General features: G+C 45.0%; 1 long non-coding RNA gene across 1 annotated transcript; it reads left to right on the forward strand.

The window, feature by feature from the left end:
* The first annotated feature begins 3,937 nt into the window (after positions 1–3,937).
* Positions 3,938–4,819, forward strand: LOC146184262 (uncharacterized). The gene is made up of 3 exons (XR_014708558.1): positions 3,938–4,095; positions 4,191–4,340; positions 4,434–4,819. It is a non-coding gene; the product is annotated as an uncharacterized LOC146184262 (long non-coding RNA).
* The last annotated feature ends 1,061 nt before the right edge of the window (positions 4,820–5,880 follow it).

Consider the following 5,880-nt stretch of genomic DNA (forward strand, 5'->3'; position numbering starts at 1 on the left):
GTCTGAGTCGGCTGCCACCTTATTTCCAGCGTCTCAACGCGAGAGAATAACGTCTGAGTGGCGTCGTTTCTTCTGGACACCTTCATCGGCCCTTATCTCACCTGGTCTCTTCGGCCGCTGGGATACTTTCAAGGTGAGGCTATTCCTCGTTGTAGACACGCAGTTTATTCCCAGAACGTCGCACTTCTTGATATGCACTATATATGCTGATGCGGGTAGTTGTGTGCATATATTGTGTTCTTGTCTATAAGATGAATACCGCAGTTGCCAGGAGTACTGCGGATTCTCTCTTTTTTTATGCCAGTGGAATAGCCCCTCAGTGGCTCACGTTATACCCTGAGTGCATCTCAGAAATGTAACTGGGGGCAAATCTCACCTTACACCTTCTTGAACTTTCCCGGGTCAGGATGAGTGCTCAAGAGGCTCAAGTGGCTGTACACTAAATTATATTTCGTTTAGGTGCTCGTCTCGTCCAAGAAGACGAGAGAAAGAAAAGGGAGGGGGGGGGGGGGAGTCTTCAACGCACCAAACTTGGCTTAGGAGGAGGGCCGAAAAGCGCGAGGAACTAGAGGCCGCTTATAATTTTAAATGAGGCTACAATAGTTGCTAGCGAGGTTAATACTTTAGCATCGCATTCCGAATTGACAACTACAGTGTTTCCTTCTCGTAAACCAACCCAATAGCTTAGTCTCCTTCTGCAGCATTCTTCAAGTTCGACAAGGCGCTCGCGACGTCCCAGAAATTGTTTCAGCATACCTGCCAAGTTTTGCCGAAGCAGAAATGAAACACCACAAAGCTTGTGGCATAAGAGAACAGCAGCTCTAGGAGGGATTGGAAGATTGTCGACACAGGATTTCATGTAATAGTAAAGAAATAAGCTAACATTTTATCGCGAAAGTTTGTAGTTGGGCTACTTCATTTAGTTTCGGCAACACGAATCCACGATAACCCAAGGTCAAGAAAAGGTACGCCAGGCGCGGAGGAATGGCTGGGCAAGTTCTGCCAAAAAGAGCATCAGAAAGGCGAGATTGGTAAAAATGTTCCGCGAGATTCATCAGTTTCTTGCAGCACCTGATTGCGATATCGGCTAGGCACATTTTATGCTTTTTGCGACTGGAGCAAGACTGAACGCGTCATCAATAACATAACTAGTCCACCGGCAGCCCATAGAGAGGAAGGCAAGCACTATTAGCAGCCTTCGTCCCGTGACTGCGTGTTCTGCAACCTCATCGGTGTGCTACATTAAGCTACTTTTCGCATAATGTCGTTAGTTTTAATGCCTCGATATTCCCTGTACTGTTCAAAGGACCCGCGTGAGAATTAGAGCTCTGTAATTGGCATGGTGGCGCCTTTTTCAAAAAATACGGCACCCCGCTACCAGTTGCTTTCCTGCGTACATACATTGGCTGTTTATCACCTTTCAGAGCGTTTTCCTTAACCGGGACAAACTGACTGCTGCTGATCGGGCAAGATCACGGCTCGCATCTCCCAATCATTTCAAAACGTGACGTTCACCTGGGAGCCTACTGTGCTTTTTCTCGAAGCTTCGGCTGGTAGAAAAATGCCTCTTTCTGAGACCACCCTGGGAACATAAGCACTCGAGAGCTTTCAAATCCACGGAGCGCGAATTTCAAACAACACAATCCCCACGCGAAGTCTGCGAGGCTGGATTTTGGAGGTTTGCAAGTGTCTGAAAAAGTGACAAAAGAGTTATTGCGAATGATGAAGATGCTATTGAATCTCACTGAACTGAAGGTCCAGTTCTCGTAGAAACTTTGAAGATTAGACGATTACCGAAATAGCTCGAAACGAAGGGGAAATTTCCCAGTGCTACGAAACACATCCGACTTCTGATATGAAAATCAGCTTCGCATAAAGTTTCTAATTGCGAGGCGCAGAAGGCAGGCAGGCAGGCCACGAAACCATCAATTTTGTTTGGGGGCTGGGGGGCTACTACACCAACAGGCAATTTTCAGAAGTTGATCATTCACATACTGCTCGCAAGATTATGTGGCTCCGCGCTAATATATGAGGAGAGTAAAGCATAGATTTAGCACGAAACGGTGTTTTCCTCCAGCTGGCCATGCCATCTGCATTAAATAAGAGATCGGCCCAAGGCTGTAGTCAGAATGCGAACCGGCGCGTTCCCCTGTGCAGTCTCTTTGAGCCATATATATATATATATATATATATATATATATATATATATATATATATATATATATATATATATATATATATATATATATATATATATATATATATATATATATATATATACTAGATGCAGAAAAGGTGACTAATATTAGCTATTTCGCAGTGTCATCTGAAGCTCCAGCCATACTTCCAACGTCGCCCGTACAAAAGCTTCGAAGGCTTGGCCTGTAACGAGCTAACGCACGGAGGCAATATTCGTGACAGCGCTTCACACTACAAGCTGTTGCCTGTTCCAGAGGTCTCTCTCGAACACTGATTTGTACGGTGTACCCCAGTACACCGCAGCAGGGCGCAAAGGTGAACGTGTTCGTTAATGATTCATGATTGGCAGTGTAATTTTTTTTTTCCATACACTACAACTCGTAGCCCCCATTCAGCTTCCGACATAAAAAAAACCGCCTGGCTGAGCCTCCTAGCCCCAACCAGACGTTCAGCGCCTTGCGGCGTGCCGCCAGCGCTAGTAAGGTCGAGCTTTGCCCACTCAAAAGTGTTCTCTGTGCAGGCGCTATCAGAAGGTTGTCCGTCTAGTACTGCACCGCCAGCGAGGAAACAAGCCCATTCGCCAAGAAGAGATAGGCAACAGTCCTTGCCGCCAGCTTTTTGTCGGAGGCGAATTAAACGGAATACACTCAGGGACCTTCTGCGGACAACTAATCTCGGACGGCTCAAAGCAGGGCTGAAGCTGAGCTTCCCCATACGCGCACAGAAGGCTGCTTACACAATCTCGATCAGCCGCCATTCAAGTTAGGACATGACGCAGCCAGGGATAATTGCGCGGATAAGGGCGCTCTCGTGACTAACGACGGCTGTCCGTTGCCCGCCCCGAATCAAGCCTGCAGCTGTCGACGTCCACGTGAGCCATGCATGTTTGCGATCGCCTCGTGGTGCTAACAGTTGGCATCTACCATCACAGCAAAAGTACGTACTCTCATCCATACGGCCGATAGCCCCCGTCGACAAACCCATTTTCGCATAACATCTAGAGAACCTGTAATCGGTAGCAACGATGTCATATAACAAATCTCAAAGCGAGAAAGTGAGAGCTATCTAACAAGCATACACTAATACAGCGTACTGGGGACAGCCACGTTGCTCGTGAGGCAGGAATATCGTCAAGGGATGGGCCTCCAATCTGACAGTACCCCTTTTGTAGCTGCATAGTGGCGAGCACCCTTTCTTGCTATTTTAAGCACGTGCAATAAAGTGCGCTGCTGGGGGTAGGGAGGGGGGGGGGGGGAGAGTATGTATACTGAAAGAGTGCCGAGCAAAACAATTTTAGGCGACTGCTCACTGCAGTACATGCATTATGAATTAACTCGTTCTCATTTCCACCGTACACGCATGACGCGTTTTGGTCATTTTTCGGGCTCTTAAAACTTGCTTGCACTATTCCATTTGGATTGATATTTCTTGTTAATAGATACTTCTTTTCATCCTTAGCATGGATGTATGTGTATGACTGCAAGTATACTCTCTATGCAGGCCTGGTCAGCACATATAGATATTCATAAAGAGCATGAGCAGCGGCACCACAGATGCCCGCGTGATCCTCTGACCAACGAGAAACGCCTAAAATCTGGTAATCGTCTATGCTGCTTTTCGAACATCATATTATCCTATTCTGATATTTACTCCTAAATAAATAAGACCTTTTTTTTTTTTTTTGTAAGAGTATCATTTTGATAAACACCTTGGTTTTACATTTGCAGGAACAGTTTGCTATAACAAATGTGCCACAATTGTCGTGGGCGTACTAGGGCTGCTCAGAGGCATCGAGCAGCTGTCAAGCATCATCCAGAATCTGGAATCATTCTACTCACTGATGACACACCTTGCCCCGAAGTCGGTCGTATTCACTCTTCGTGTAAGGAGATCCAGGTGCAGTTGATTTGACTTCGTTGTGACAAAGTCTCTCCTAGATCATGTCCTTGCCTGCACGCTTAGAATTTCTTCTTTGCGATTTTTTATTGCAGAACAAAAGCTTCTCATTATTCACCACAATGAGAATTGCACTACAGAACAAGCCCGTGATTTGGAATCGAATGAAATGTTTTGCTGCAAGATTCCATAAGACGGCAAATGTTACGAAGTTACTTGTCCCAATAAATTGAAAGCAACATATGGTAAACTCGTCTTCTACAAAGCCATATTTATTACTTTGTCAAGGCAAAGGTGCATCTACTAGTTTTAATTTCGGACACCGTTGCACATTCCAGATTGTGTCCGAGACATTCTGGAAGTCGCAGTAGAGCAGTGCAACTCCACAAGTGTTCCCACGATAAGGCAAGACAGCACTCCTCTGAGACCAGCACCCATGCCTTCATCGTATGCCCGCCTGCCAGAGAAGAAACTTATTTCATAGCCCACGCTGTGTTTCACCAAGCAACGAGCAATCTCTTATGGGAAGGATAGAGCTGGTATGAGGCTGGGCAAAGTGAGACTGCTGTATACTTAAGGTTTCGTTATAGTTAAATGGTATTAACAGCCACTTATGCACTTATCTACATGCTTACGACGCTTATACTTAACAAAATAAAACTCTTTAAACATATGTGAGTGTTTTTCTGTCTTAATTATATTGCATTGTGCTTTCATATTTTGATACCTAGCAATACCATTAGGTAAAAAGGTGGACACGTTTTTTTTTTTAATTTGCGTACTTTTAATTGGCATATATTCAGATTTTATTCGGTGACTTGCAAATTCAGAAGATCTGAGCTTATCTTGGGTAAATGTGGATGTTTGCATCAGAACCACGCATGGCATCACAACTCGCCTGTTGTGCTTTTTCTAAATATCCAGCGGACGATCTACCTTTACGGAGCGTACCTGTACTTTCCGAAAAAAAAAATACATACTTTCGCAGCAGTAACAAAATATCCGCCCGTAAAAACGCGCTTCGACCTGAAACTATACATACTCTTCGCCACTTTGAATGCCGTTGTCTGTATCATTTTCACGAACGTCGATGTCTACTATATTCAAGACCACTTAATCCAGGTGAACTGTTTGGATATACCGGTCGCATGTAACGCAGTCTTCTGACATAATTCCAGGCATTTCGCGGCAGCACACAGATTCAACAGTAGTGGGCTTAGGTGTGCAATTTTTGGTCAGTCCTGTAAGGTTGGGAGGTCCTAGAAAGCCATGCTAAGAAAAAATCTACATAGCTGAGCAAATGTTTAACGTAGAGCTTGCTCCTTACCAGTCCGTGTGCCCAACGTGCTCGGCTGGTGATGAAGACGGTTGTATGTTGGGATAGGAATTGTCGCTGCCTTAGCCGTCACATGAGCTGTGGCGAACGTAGTTTATCTGGAGCTGATGTATATGGGTTCGAGTTTTGTTTTTGCTTCAGTGGTGTTACCTTTGTCAATGCTGCTGGCATGACGAGAGAACGCAATTAGCACGCAAGGCATGGCCATGTGCGTAGTCGCGTGTAGTAGCGTCGTTTCGTTTCTGAAGTCTTCGCTTGGATCGAACACTGTATCGGCTAGGTAGGCTGCGGCAGCCGACATTTTAGAAAAGCCAAAATACGGCTTCAGATAATTGGGACATATATAATCAATCCTTTTATAACAATGATATATTTAATGTTACGATGATATATTTAAAGGGGTCGTGAAACGTTTTCCGGAAATTTTGCACGGCTTGGTTAAATGGAAT

This window comes from Amblyomma maculatum, chromosome 7, assembly GCF_055883805.1.
Source record: "Amblyomma maculatum isolate TAMU_Amacu chromosome 7, ASM5588380v1, whole genome shotgun sequence".
Classification (NCBI taxonomy): domain Eukaryota; kingdom Metazoa; phylum Arthropoda; class Arachnida; order Ixodida; family Ixodidae; genus Amblyomma; species Amblyomma maculatum.